The 14,088-nt window shown below is 44.6% G+C and overlaps 1 protein-coding gene across 2 annotated transcripts in view; it reads right to left on the bottom strand.

The window, feature by feature from the left end:
* GALNT13 (polypeptide N-acetylgalactosaminyltransferase 13) overlaps positions 1 to 5,523 on the bottom strand; it is a 151,868-nt gene extending 146,345 nt beyond the window's left edge. The window contains exon 1 of one of the 2 annotated variants that reach the window (XM_081007477.1): positions 5,109 to 5,523. The gene's annotated coding sequence lies outside the window, so the exon portion shown is untranslated. Of the gene's footprint in view, positions 1 to 4,709; positions 4,833 to 5,108 lie in introns of those variants that run through there. The other variant, XM_081007478.1, reaches the window with a different exon arrangement.
* Positions 5,524 to 14,088: the final 8,565 nt, after the last annotated feature.

Below are 14,088 nucleotides of genomic sequence, written 5' to 3'. Positions count from 1 at the left end.
TTAAAAAATCCACCCTAGCACTTTCACCTTAAAAAGGAAGGAGGGAGGGAAAAGTTCATCTATATAAATGCACAGAAGTTTGGCAACTCTATAGAAATACATGGGTTTTCAACAAACACCCCACACAAAAACTGCCTGCTGAAATAAAAAATAACATTACACACATTTTCCTATGTTGATATCCAGTGGTTATTACTAGTGAACAAAGTACTGCTCAGGCTTAACTACTTGCAAACCAAAGTGAAACCTACACACACACACTCATCAGAAGAGGGCATGTTCAAAATGCAGTAGTCACCTAATAACTATTCCCCCCCCCTTTTCTATAGGTTTATCCTGATTATTCCTGTCTCATTAATCATTTTTTGCTCAGTATTTTCATGCGATTAGTAAGCACCCAAATATTCAGCTTCTCTTCATTTTGCAACAAATAAAGTTTAATGAGAGATTCAGCTGTTGATTCTGCTATTCAATGCCATATGTCTAACAGAAGTATAAACTATTTTTTTATAATTACCCATGAATGATCATGAATCTTAGTGGAAGAGGTGTAACCTTCGGGGAATCTGAATGTAAGATCTCGAAATTTAAACATATGGGAGACACATTTATTAATAGCCCTTATATATTGCCTTCCCATTGCAGAATAGTACCCGAGATGGTGTATTTATTACTAGATAAAACCTAATACATAAAATATATAAACTAAGGAAGCAACATAAATTTGAGTAGTGGTTGTTATTTTAGAAAAGCAGGGTTCAGCTAAGCTCAAAGTCCCATTGAAATAAAGATAATAACCACCTGGCGATCAGGGAGAGCACAAAGCAGACCTTCTGAGATACCCAGACTCTGGACTGCTGACAATTAGCTCAGTTGATTAGAGAGTACTGCTTATAACACCAAGATGGCAGGTTCAATCACCATATGGGCCACCTGCATATTCCTGCATTGCAGGGGGTTGGACTTGATGACTCTTGAGGTCCCTTCCAACTCTGCAATTCTATTATGATTCTATGGACACCTCTGTGGACAAGGTCCTCTCCCACATATCCACAAGCTGAAGTTCAGATGGTGGCAGGATGCAAAAAGACCTTCCTTAATGACCTGTGTATGTTAAGATTTATGAGCAATAGCTACTGAATGGATAATCCACATTAAATGTGAAACCTAACCATGGGTTTGACAACAAGTGCACACCCAACAAAGGATAGCCTATCTCATTTCCCTCCTTAGTATTGCATTTGTACCCTGCATTCCTGTGATGCTTTAAGTTTGCAGAAGTTCTAAGGCTTCAGAAATCTTCCATCAGGCTGCCTTGGAATAAAAACTGCACTGGAATCTACCTCAAGATGGAGCATGAAAAGAAGTAGCAGACTTTCCCTGAGGTTTTCCTGAATGCTATGCAGACTTCAGGCTACATCTACAGATACTGGGATGAAGAACCACAGAGTTTTTGGAAATATAAATTCCACTAGTTTCCATTCAAAGGTAGAATTCTAGGTTAACTAGATGGCTGTTAGAAATATTTTGTTTCTGAACCCTTTGCATAAAAAGGGACAAAGTGATAGCAGGCCTAAGCATGCTTACTTAGAAGCAAGTCCCACTAATTCAATGTTACTCCAGCCTTGCCATTGTAGCCAGAATGTTTAATTTCAAGGGGCATACAAAAACTGAAATGTAGCATCCTGGTTTCAGACACCAAGGCAATGTGAAGTCTCTCCTCTATCCAGGCACTGTTACCATGCTAGGTCCTCTGTTATTCTTGTATCAGTAGCCTTCTTGTAAAACTTTGCAAGTTGAAACTGTCATCATATGAAGGAGGGCACTGATGGAAATGATGGATCATGTCCACCTCCCCCCCTCTCCTGAAGGTAGACTATGGCTGTTAAAGGCTTCAAACTCAAATCTATCGTGCTCCACTAGATCTCATCCAGTAAACCTCACACTCTAGGCTCCAGGGTATGTTTCTGAAGGCACACAAAGCCACTATCCTGCTGAGCCTAAACAGATTTGGTCAGTACCTGGTTTGGTCACTACCTCAGGTCCACTGTGGGTTCCATGGTGGAAGAATGCAATGAAATTAAAATTGAGTAAGTCATAAGCTGTCAAACAAACATGAAATATATGTTAGCCTGGAATAACAGGCTCTTAAAGCCTTTAGCACACATACCCTTAAATATTCGCTCAAATGAGCAACCCCTAGAGCCAACCCAAACCATTTAGCTGCCTGTGGTTGTGCAGCAAATCATGCACTTCTCCCCAAGTCAAGGTGCACAGTACCCAAGGCCGATCATGTTATTTTAGCAGTTGAGGCAGAACAGACCACAAATGCCTCTCCCTCCAACCATCTGCAGACTTTTCGTGACACCCTGAAGCAGCACCCTCACTCTGCCATGGCAAATCCCTCCACCCCTTGGCAGCTTAGGAGCCACAAATCAAACCTATGGCACCCACCATACAATCAACACAGATAAACTATATTTTCTTGGAAGCCTTAAGGTGAAAGTGTGTGTTGAACAAAACAGAGCATGACATATCATTCTTATTTCCAGCTTTATTCTCCTAAAGGGTAGCAGTTTCTGTTCTGACTCCTTGCATGACTCTCCTCCAAGACCAGATATATAATATTCTGTTTTATCATTATGCTACATTTCCTCAAGACTAATGATAGACTCAATATTCATATTCAAACCCAGATTTGCTGTCTAGCACTCATAGATTGCTTTGATCTTGGCACCTGCCTATGGCAAAGAAATCTATTCTTAAAAAGAAATCCAGTCAAAATGAAAGGGTTTTTTATAGGGGGGGGGGGAATAAGGTAGTAAAGAAACAGTATTAAAATCAGAATTCTACAACAATATCTAAGCAACACATATCAGCATGTGTCTGCATTACAATCAATTTTCAGAAAAAAATATTTCAAGCTTTATTTCTTTTGTGAAACAATGAATCAGTATAAGGTCCAAATAGTTTGATGGAAAGAGTTTCCCAGCTTCCCGCAGTCTGAATGTTGCATCCCTCGAGCTATTGCTAGTAGGTGAAACTTTATATTCAGCCAAATATTGTTTCAGATCATTGATTTTTACACAAATTTCTTGCTGTGTATCATATTCCCAGAGGCTCACTTAGAACAATCTATGCCACCTACAATGACTTTGAAGTATCTCTATCATCTACCATGACTTTGAAACACCAAACTTATTTTCTGTTCTAACTCTTCTATAACTGTGGGCACGAAAGTGGTCTTGAAGATGTTACAGAAATTTTGGCTTTTCATCAGTGAGGGGAAAGGGAGACAGATAACCTGAACTTATGCATGCTTGCTTTGAAATAAAAAGAAAGAAGGAAGTCTCACCACATTCAGAGAGACTCTACAGAATTGTAGTTTAGAGAGATTTCTGCACGCTTGCTCAGGGGCGAATCCTACTGGAGCTGACTCTGAAGGAAGAATACTCAGTACTGCAATCAGTTTCAACCAAGCGTACATAGAATCTTTCTGCAATCCCAAACACACTTACTTAGCTCCATTGGGATTTGGGTCTATGTGTGGAATATATATACAAGCCATCTAGGCTTTGCACAAGAGTTAAGTGCATACAAGATTCACAAAACATGTTAGAAACGTACAGAGTCATATTTCTAAAGGCAATGATGTTCTTGGCTAAGATTTTGCATCCTTCACAGATACCTTTACTACATATTTCCCTCCCCCTCCCCCAAATGGGGTTGTATTGGAGACAGTGCCACTTATTTTGTCAAGTAACAGGAAGCCAAGGAGCAACTTCACACAAAATATTTAAAGGGCAATGGGAGAATATTAAGGCAAACCAACTGATTAATTTAATAAATAAAAAGTCTGGTAGTTTAAGCATCTGTGTGGAAGAACATCTAATCTGAGTATTCTGCACCCGATCTCATACCAACAAAGGCCAATAATGGTTCTCCATTAATGTGGGAGAAGGCACTTTAGGCATACTTCAAAGCTCCTCTTGCACACATCCCAAGGCTGAACCCCTCCATTAAAAGGCTCATCCTTCACATTATATGCCAGCCGAGCCCTTAGTTCTGAACATTTTCTAACTCTCTGTATCTCCTTGCTCATCGTTAAACATGAGTGGCGATCTGAACCGGTCGTGAAGAGAAGCATCCTTTTAGAGTCGCAAAATCCCTTCACACCAACAATCACTCAGGAATGAAGTGGGAGGGAGGGAGGGAGGGAGAGGCATCACGAATCAAGCTGTCCTTTATCTTCCCCAGCCACGCACCTCATCTCGAGCCCATGACCTGCAGCTAAGAAGCACAGGGCGGGCAGCCCACGGAGCTCTCCTTGAGAAAGCATCACCAAGCAGCGAAAGGAGGCGAATCAAGGAAGGCGCCTCGATCCCGGGTCACCTTTGGCACTGCACCGTACCCAGAATCACACCACTGCCTGCGCCTCATCTCTCACCCGCGCGCGCCCCGAGTCCCACGGAAGGCGCACTGCACCCTCGGCTGTGTCTGGAAAGAGAGACGTCCCGATCCCCCCCGTGTCACCAAGAAGCAGCCAAACGGGCCGAGCACAACGGGCAGCCTGAGCTACGGAACCTCTCCGTCGAAGGAGAGGAGCCAGCGACCACGCTATGACTATTATTATTATTATCACCACCACCCATTCTATTATTATTATTTCCGACTGGAAGTCGAGCGCGCCCTCCTCGCCCTCATCTCACCAAACACGGCCGGTTCTCCTCGCCCAACACGACTCCACGCTGCGGCGAAATGTGGAAGGCTCTGTCTCTCGCGCGCACACCCGTTGCTCGAGAAAGAGGAGGGAAAGTTCGGGCCGCTCGCTCGCTCGCCTGCCTGCCTGGCAGCCTCTGCAAACAAGCCCCGGAGCTGGAGCTCCGCCGCGCGCCACTCTCGGCTCGCGCGCTCTCTCCAGAAAAGAAGCCGCTGCCAGACGAGCGAGCGAGAAGCGCTGCCCGAAGTTGCGAGCGTCGCCGTCTCCCGCGCGGCACCCCTGCCGCCCCAAACACACACACACGTACACGCACGCCCCTGGCTAAAGGAGCTACCCCGGCGCCTCAGTCGCCCACCCGCCCTCCCCTTCGGCTTTCGCTGCGGCTCACCTGCGAAGAGACAGCTCGCCTCGCCGCGCTGTTCCTCTGAGGAAAGACTTGAAGCGACAGGATTTGGGGTGGGGGGGTGGCGCTCTCGCTTCCCGACCCCCTCCGAAATAAAAACTGCCCCACCACCCCCAAATTCGAAAGGTCACGCTCGCCCGGGGAAAGCCCCTCGCGCTGCTCCCCCCGCGGCCACAGGAGGCTCCTTCATCTCGCAGAAGATGCCCGCTTCGCCTCCGAGTCCGGGGCGGAGGGAGAGCTCCCTCTCAGCACCTGGCCATCTCCCGGCGCCGCTGGGTACTAGTACCAGTAATAATAACAATAAGCAGCGGCCGCGATAAAAGCGGCTAGGTCACGCCCCCCCCCTCGTCCCGGCTCCTCCTATAGGAGCCGCCGGGAGGCTCGGCTCGCGCACGATGGTAGCCTTTACGTAACCTCTCCTCCTCACCCACAGAAGAAAAGAAAGGAGAGGGAGAGCGGAGCTGGCCAATGGGAGCGCGTGGCAGGGGCTTTGGCCCCGCCTCCCGAGCCTCCTTCCCTCGCCGAGCGAAGCCTGGAGAGCTTTCTTCTTCCTCCGGCCGCTAGGTCTGTTTACGTAACCAGCCCGCCCTTCTGCATCTCTCTTGAGCCGCCTTCACGCAGCCGTCCAAGCGCTTCCCCAGAGGCAGAAGCTCAAAGCAAAATAAAGGGTTGGGCGGGTGGGATTCCCGCGATGATTGGACCCCTGATTCCGCTAATGCCGCTATTCTGGTGCGCGGACTTGACGTGCTTTTTCATCGGCATGGGAATCATCAGTAGGATTGGTACGCGATGCGTGGACCTAGGAAGTGCTTTATTTTTAAGGGATGGCAATGGGGAGGGGAATCACCTGTCCAATGTTTTTCTAAATGCATCTTCCTGGGTGGTCATTGGTTATGGCTGGGTAACCAAGGAAGCAGAGAGTAGAAATAAATGGACAGTTCTCACAGGGGGAGGTATGGAAGAAGTCGACTCCCCAAATGATTTGTATTGGGACCTGTGCTTTTTAAACTTGTCCATAAATGACCTGGAGTTAAAGGTGAGGAGACCCAATACATGGCAATACATGTTTCAGCGTGGTAGAAACCAAAAGCTATTGCAAGGAGATCCAGATGGATCTCTCCAAAGTTAAATATGGGTGTTAAAACAGCAAATGTGGTTCAGTGTGAGCAAGTGTAAACACTGCAACCTTTATTTATTTATTTATTTATTTACGGCTATTAGCCCATAAAGTATGTACAAACATAAAAGCACAGAGGCATAAAGCCGGTACTGCAACCTTACTTCACATATATTATGGGGTGTGAGCTGGTGGGTGGAGGCTGGCTAGAAAGGGGATTTGGGGGTCATTGTGAATGACTGAATGTCAACTAGGGATGGAGAAGGAAGTCAGTCTTTCAAGACAGAGGGATGCCAACAACAGGTGCCTTGTTAGAAAAGGAATTCCTCCTGCTCTCGTATAGAAGAGGAAACATTCCTTCACAGAAGAAAACTGCTGTGGACATTGGCCATCATCTAAAAAAAATAAAAAAATAAAAACCAACAACCAGCCAATTTCAGAGTGGTTGTTTTAATACAAATTTAATCCATTATTTGTTTCGATTAAAATTGATGTGACCAGTTGCCAAGCTTTTATGAATAGGATGAAAACCCTAATACAGCACCCCCACCCCCAACTTGGTGCCTTCCAGATACCAGGGGGACTGCAACTCCCTTACTGTTGCCCATGCTGGCTGGGGCTGCTGGGAATTGGAGTCAAACAACTTCTGGATGGCACCCAGTTGGGAAAGTTTCTTCTTTAGGACAACAAGACATTCCTAATCCACACGGCACACAGATAAACGGGAGAGAAAAGATATGGAAATACTGAGCCACTGTGTGTTGGAGAAGGAATTGGGGTGAGAAAGGAAGAGTATGTTCAAATGCCATGTCACATAGTATTAGAGTGGACTCATGGATATATCCCAGTATAATTATGGGTCTTTCTTTAAAGCAGCATGGCATTTTTACCCACATAAAATAAAAAAATCAAAGATACAATAGCAAAATAAATTGCTATTGGTTTAAATTGCAACATATAACCCTCTAGAATTGCATTCTAGGACAATGTTCAGAGGATGAGCTCTAACCTGATTTTCTTTCCTGTGGGTGGTTATTAATTGGAGGCATCCACAAGGTCAAAAGCACTTGAATAAAAATTAAAAACATAAACAACTTCTCTTTAGTTTCTAAAAAAAGAAAGTTGGGGCGGGCAATCACTTCTATATCCCTTCAACTGTGGTTGTCATGTCATTAGAGTTAAAGCAAAAAGAGTTATTATTTCAATTACTCTAGTATTTGCTGAAAATACCACATTCTGTTTATTCATTTTATTATGATTTTGACTGCAGAGCTTCAGGTAATCCAGGCTTTGATATCAATTATAAAGCTCACAACTTATAGTTTTTACATTTAAAAACCAAAGCTGCTTGTTAATTTTGCATGGCACAATGATTTTCTTGACAGATAACAACCTAATACTATGATGAGGAATACATTCTTATTTTAAAAGTCTTTGATAATTTGAGATTCTCTCTCTCTCTCTCTCTCTCTCTCTCTCACACACACACACACACACACACGAAGGTTGAAGTAACCTTGCATTCACATATTTTAATGAAATGTATTCCCTTTGTGTCCCTCACACAAATCTTAGTACCTTTTTAAAAAGCTAGACGAGACACTCAGTCCACTGTTCTAATATTGTGGCTGTGTGCAATGATAAACTATGTATTTTTGGCAGTAGTCCAGCTCTTTCAAGACTTCAAATTTTTCAGGACTCTTAGAGAATACTGTCTAGTTCATGTGATTTATCACAATATAATATCTGAGCTATTTTCTTGGGTACTTCAGCACTGGATGTCTCACCTTTATTGCCTCTGGAGAGTAAATTCAGAGTACAAGGTAGAAAGAAAGAAAGAAAGAAAGAAAGAAAGAAGGGGTTGGAGGTTAGAAGATCTTTTGTTTTGTTTCCACACTGCCTCACTTGTTCCTTCCTCTGTATATCAGTCTTATCATTTTTCTGTTTTAGAAATGTTCGCTCTGCTTCTTTGCCCGAGATTGCTTTCTTCTTCTTAATACTGTAGTTGGGAGGAGGATTAGGACAGTGGTACCTCAGGTTACAAATGCTTCGGGTTACAAACGCTTCAGGTTACAGACTCCGCTAACCCAGAAATAGTACCTCGGGTTAAGAACTTTGCTTCAGGATGAGAACAGAAATCGTGTGGCGGTGGCAGGAGGCCCCATTAGCTAAAGTGGTACCTCAGGTTAAGAATAGTTTCAGGTTAAGAATGGACCTCCAGAACGAATTAAGTTCTTAACCAGAGGTACCACTGTACAGCCCAAAGTCAAGTCACCTACTGCCCCATGCATGCTTTCTCTTTCACTAGGCTAATGTAGTGGAAGCAAATAGCTTCCACCGTTTTTTGGCACAGGTTTTCCAAGCTCTTTTGCAAAGCTCTTGTTAATTAGAGACTCAACCCCTATGGCAGAGATGCGAGGCCTATGGCCCACCCAATGTTGCTGCACCACAACTCACATAATCCCAAACCATTGACTGCACTGGCTGATGGGAGTTGGAATCCAAAAACACCTAGAGCAGAACAAGATTTCCTTATGAAATGACCCTTGTATCCCAGGGTTGGACAATTTCACCCTAAAGTGCCAACCATCCATTGGTCCTTTTAGTTCTGACTGCTGGCCCTGCTGACTCTGTAAGTTTTCATGGCGCTCATGTGGTGTCAAACATATTTCTTCCACTGGGAAAGTGAGGAAGCTGTAAAGACTTTCCTCAGTTTCATCTTCCTGGCTCTCATCAGACTGAATGTGGTGGAGAGTGTAGTTCCCTATTCTGTGCAGAAGCTGGAGGCTGCTGTTCTGTGTGATACTGAAAATAAATTCAAAGGCATACCCATCACAACTATATAACAGAAGGGCTCAATTCCTCCAGAGCTGGGAAATTAAAAACACACACATATACAACTATGATGGCAAAGTCTAATAGTCAACCATTTTCCTTATATGCCATATACACACCACTTTAAGCAGCTGTGGCTTGCCTCAAAGAATCGTGGGAGCTGTAGTTTGTTAAGTGTCAGGTAGCAGAGGAACCAACCCCCATGTCAGGTTGCCAGGAATGGACAAGACAAGGAAAAGTCCTTACCATCTGCTTTTTATTCAATATTCACAGAGAGAGGCTTGGGAATGCAGCCTGTTGGAACAAGGACATTGTCCCGAGTGAGTCTCCACCCCCTTTGTCTCTCCCGCCTTCTCATGCGTGATTGCTGCAGGTGCTGTGCCTTTGAGCTCTTTGCTCTCCTACTTTCAATGCTTGCCAGGTTCTGGGAGAGGGAGGGTCTGGAATGCTTTCTAAAGACACTGTGTCAGTCAGCTGTTGCCCCCCGGTGCTTCCTCCTCCTCCTCCTTTCCCATTATTTCCCAGCTTTTCCCTTCATCTGCCTCTGAGCTGTGACCTCCCTCAACCCCCTGCTGTAATTCTGAACTGTCTTCCTCTTCTCTGGAAGGGTCAGGCTGGGGAGGCGGTCTCCACCATTCCTCCTCTGCCCAGTACCTGACATCAAGCTGGGCTGAGGGCGGTTAGGAGATCCCTATTCCTCTCCCAGTTTCTGAAGTGGATTAACAATCAATCCTTCTCTGAGAACTCTGAGAATTGTAGCTGTATTGGGTGGGTAGGGAGTTGGAGCCTTCCAGCAACTCTCAACACCCTCAGCAACCTCCACGCCCCAGGCTTCTTTGGAAGACGCCATGACTGTTGAAAGTGGTATGAAACTGCTTTAAACGGATAGTGCAGATGAGGCCTCTGGAGCAATTCCACTATTATTGTAAAAAGAAAAAGAAAAAAACCCCACCTCATATGCATATTTATTAAGCATTCATTATGTCCTAAGACAGATTGGCTGGTATTCAAAAGAAGCCACCTTTGGTATTAACAGGAAGCTAATTTACTTATCACCATATTTCTTCATGTTCAATCAAACTTTCTCCTCCCGAGTAAAAGATTTATTGCCTATTTCTTCCCAATGTGCATTTTCATTTGTATAACTGACAGGTTCAGTGGCTGAAAAGGAGCATGTGAGTTTTCTTCCAATCAAGGCACCCATCTTGGTGACATTTATTACAAGTTTATTACTTTCATACTCATCTCAGCAAAGCTCTGTCAGTCGTTGTAGGAGTGTCTAAAACATAGCTTTGTGCTACCTGTGACTTCTCATTAATTTTATTCTGGCTTCTCATTTAGAGCTGTTCTTTTTTTAAAAGACCACAATCCAGGGAACATAAAATCATACACCAATTAAAGGCGGGGAACTAATTTAACAGTGGGGGAAGGAGGCAGCCTAGGAATTTTTCCACAGCCAGACTGCAGAGAAAAATAAATTACACAAATAACCATAGAATAGTAAGAAAAATCATGTTCTGTAGAAATGCAGCTTATTTCAAATTCTGAAGTGAAAGGCAGAATGCCCATTTCATCCATTTTAACTCAGCAGAGTTAACTCAATGGCTTCCTAAATGTTCTTATTAATAATACTGAGTTCAGTGGCTTTGTAAATGTTCCTTTTAATATTAAGTTCACTGGAGGTTTACTCCCAAGTGAGTTTGCGTAGGAACACCCTGTGAGGTATATGTCACACTACAGACCTTCCACAGCCAAAGCATTAATGGAGCAGAATGCTTGGATCCTGAAAAAATTCAAGAAGCAACATAAAACCGTTCCCCCCGCCCCTTTGCAAACTGGTGCAGAAAAAGAAACTAATTCTGAATGCTTTTGAAAGCAAACGCTTTCTGAACTCAGGAACAAAGCGTAGATGCTTATAGCTAATGTGATGCCAACTTCACCCAACAGGAACTGATGAGAATAAATGCCAGTGGGTTCTGGAAAATATAGATATATGGATGCAACAAACAGCAGAAGAGCATATTGAAAATAAAATAATTTGGAAATTGTCTTCTAAAAATGACAGATGGGACACACAGAAGAGATTAAGCTTAAGCCTATTTTCATTCTAGCCATGTAGACATAACGCTCCAGAGCATATGAATAGTAGAAGAAGAAAAAATATGGATCGCAAGCTAATTATAAAAGATAAAAATTACTCTAAGATGAAGATAGAAATCTCTCAAGTGCTCTTCCACTGAGTCATAATTTTAGCAAATCAGGAGTGAAATAAAAGGCCATCTTTAAAAGTCAGTCATGAATATAACATCATGAATCAAATTGTCACTGGAAGAAGTGATTTCCTTCTTAAGATCAATACATTTTCCAAATCATAACCATTTACATGATACGTTATAAGGAAATTGGAAACACAATCCTCCTAATAGAGCTTCCCTAATTGGGTGGCAGTTGGTAATCTGAGAATCAGCAGAAAGGAAATTTAAATTCACAGGTCCTAGAAAGGTGTTTTTTAAAAAACAAATAAAAAAACAAAACTCAGATACTGTATGCGTATACAATACAATAACCATCCCAAATTTAAGTCAAAGAAGGAAATGTATGGAAACAATCCATAAACTCATATGAGATGTCCTTAGGTGTGTTTTTTTGGGGGGGAGCCCTCAAGGGACAATGATTTCAGAAGAAGAAAACAGTACACACTGTTTTCTTAATTATCTTGTGCCCTATTGTAAATCATTTATCCCCAAATTAGACTGGAAACTTAAATAGAGAGTCTTCTCAACTGAGAAGCATTTCATATTGTTTGGAGAGGCAACAGCAGCTTCATTATGCCATGTCATTAAGAAAAAAACATCCTAAGCCTCACTTCTCTCCAATATATTGTCAGAGAGCTTGTAGCAAATTATGCACAGCTGGGTGGACAAGTGGCAGCATTGGTGGATGTGACTTAAATAAACACAGCTGCAATAGGTACATGGCATATATGCTGTGTGTGTGTGTGTGTGTGTGTGTGTGTGTGTGTGTGTTCATCTTCATGCTCATACGGGCTGATGTGCAGCTGTGGAAGTGAAGACAGATAATGAAAAAGCCGTATTTGGACAGCATTAGTTGAAATGAATAGTTTTCTGCAGTGACTGTGCTGTGGTTGTTCTGACCGCACAGATGCAACGGGGGGGGGGGGGTGGCGGGGACGGGACGCTGCCATCTTTATAGATCCTTATTTAGACATGACAGCTAATGGAGCCTTCATGCCTATGGGGCAAACAGACCTTGAGAAACTACCAGATGCTGTGGCCCAGGGTAAACAAGGCCATCATATTTGTCTTATGCTAGTAAGTCCCCAGAAACATAGGAGAAGTTAGGGCAGGGATGGGGAACACCTGTGGCCCTTCAGATGTTGATGGACTATAGCTCACATCATCCGCAATCACCAACCATGCTGGCTGAGGCTGTCCAACACCTGGAAAGGGGCATAGCATGGTGGGCTGCAAGGGTGATGGCTCTGGCACATTTTTCTGGGGGGCACTGCACATGTGGCTCCTCACAGTGGTGGAGCTTCATGCTCTGGCACTGGGGGGCGGAGAGCAGATGGGGTGGGGCTGGCTTGTGTCCTGGGGGCGTGGCTCACCGCCTGTAGGGGCATGGCGCCCAGCATGGGCAGGGGGGCAGCCGCAATGGCACCCCACTGGGATTGCACTGCCAGGGGCGGTGCGCTCCCCCCGCACTCCTCTTCCTCCGCCAGTGGCTCCTCACACTGAACTGCCAGGCCTCTGCTGCTCTGTGAGGCTGGGGTCTGATCTGAATGATTTGCTGGGCTTTGCAAGGCTGGGATCAAAGGGTGCATGGCTGTTAGTTTCTGTTTGCCACTGAGCAGCTGCTTAGAGTCACAGGCCTCCGTTTACATTCCAGACACATTCCATACTGTTGGAAGTCTCACGGGAGTCGAGAGACGGATGTAACGTTACTGGTTTCCTGTTCCTTTGTTCCTTTGTTGTTCAGTTGCTCTCTGCTCTCATAGAGAGAGGATGTATTTTTCTTTGCTGTCTGCGTAGCGAGAAATAAAACTGTTTAGCCATGTAGCTCATACTATCTCATCCTTCCGCATGCTGCTGGAAACTCTGCTGAATGGGGGAACGTGCCTTAGAGCCTCATCAAAGGCTCAGGTTGTTAATTATTCATTGGGAGGGCAATTCTGGAAGATGAGCTTTATCAGCTTGGCCAAGCGGAGATCCCAACACTTCTCACAACATGCTGTCAGCCCCCAGCTATTTTGCAAGGCTGGGATGATCCCCTGGGCAGGCTGCTCCCTGTGTGGGTGGGCAGGCGGCACAGTGTGGCCCCACTTAGCTCCAGGGGGGAAGGGTTTGCTGTGGCAGTGGCAGCAGTGGGGACTGGACTGGTAAGGCAGGATCCTTTCACCCTCCATGTCTTGCCCCCCAGCGTGTGCATGTGCCTGCCCTGGGCACCGGCAAGCCACGCTATGCCACTGCATCTGGAAGGCCACGGGTTTCCCATCCCAGAATTAGGATAAGCTTTTTGATGGTAAGAGCAGTTGACAAAAATTACAGTTACCTAGGGAGGTGCCTGAAACACTGGAGAGCCACTGCCAGACAGTGTTGAAATACTGAAGTAGATGAAGTGCACTGCATGTTTCTGGGAAACCCAGTGCTAAATCGTTAGTAGACGATCTCATTCTGGGTCAGGGTTTTGTATGTAGCAGAGCAGCTCCCTCGCTGAGATCTGTCAAAAGTCAGCCCTTGACACAAGTCTGACAGTTTCTTATATTCCTAACACGTTCTGCTAGCATGCACCTAGAGACCTTGTGCAGGAGGTTGTAGAATGCCTTGCGCAAGTGGAAGTACAACTCAAGATGCCTGTTCTCTTTTCTCTCACACAAGTTGACTTCACTTAGTTAAGAAAAAAACAAAACACCAGATGTTTTGCATGTAGAAGAGGTTTCCTGATCACAGAAGGGCACTGCCGGATCTCAATTATGCGAATTATGTTACTGTC

The sequence above is a fragment of the Podarcis pityusensis genome, assembly GCF_964106645.2.
Source record: "Podarcis pityusensis genome assembly, chromosome: 1".
Classification (NCBI taxonomy): domain Eukaryota; kingdom Metazoa; phylum Chordata; class Lepidosauria; order Squamata; family Lacertidae; genus Podarcis; species Podarcis pityusensis.
The sequence above is the reverse complement of the archived record's forward strand: the minus strand, read 5'-3'. Positions and strand labels throughout refer to the sequence as shown.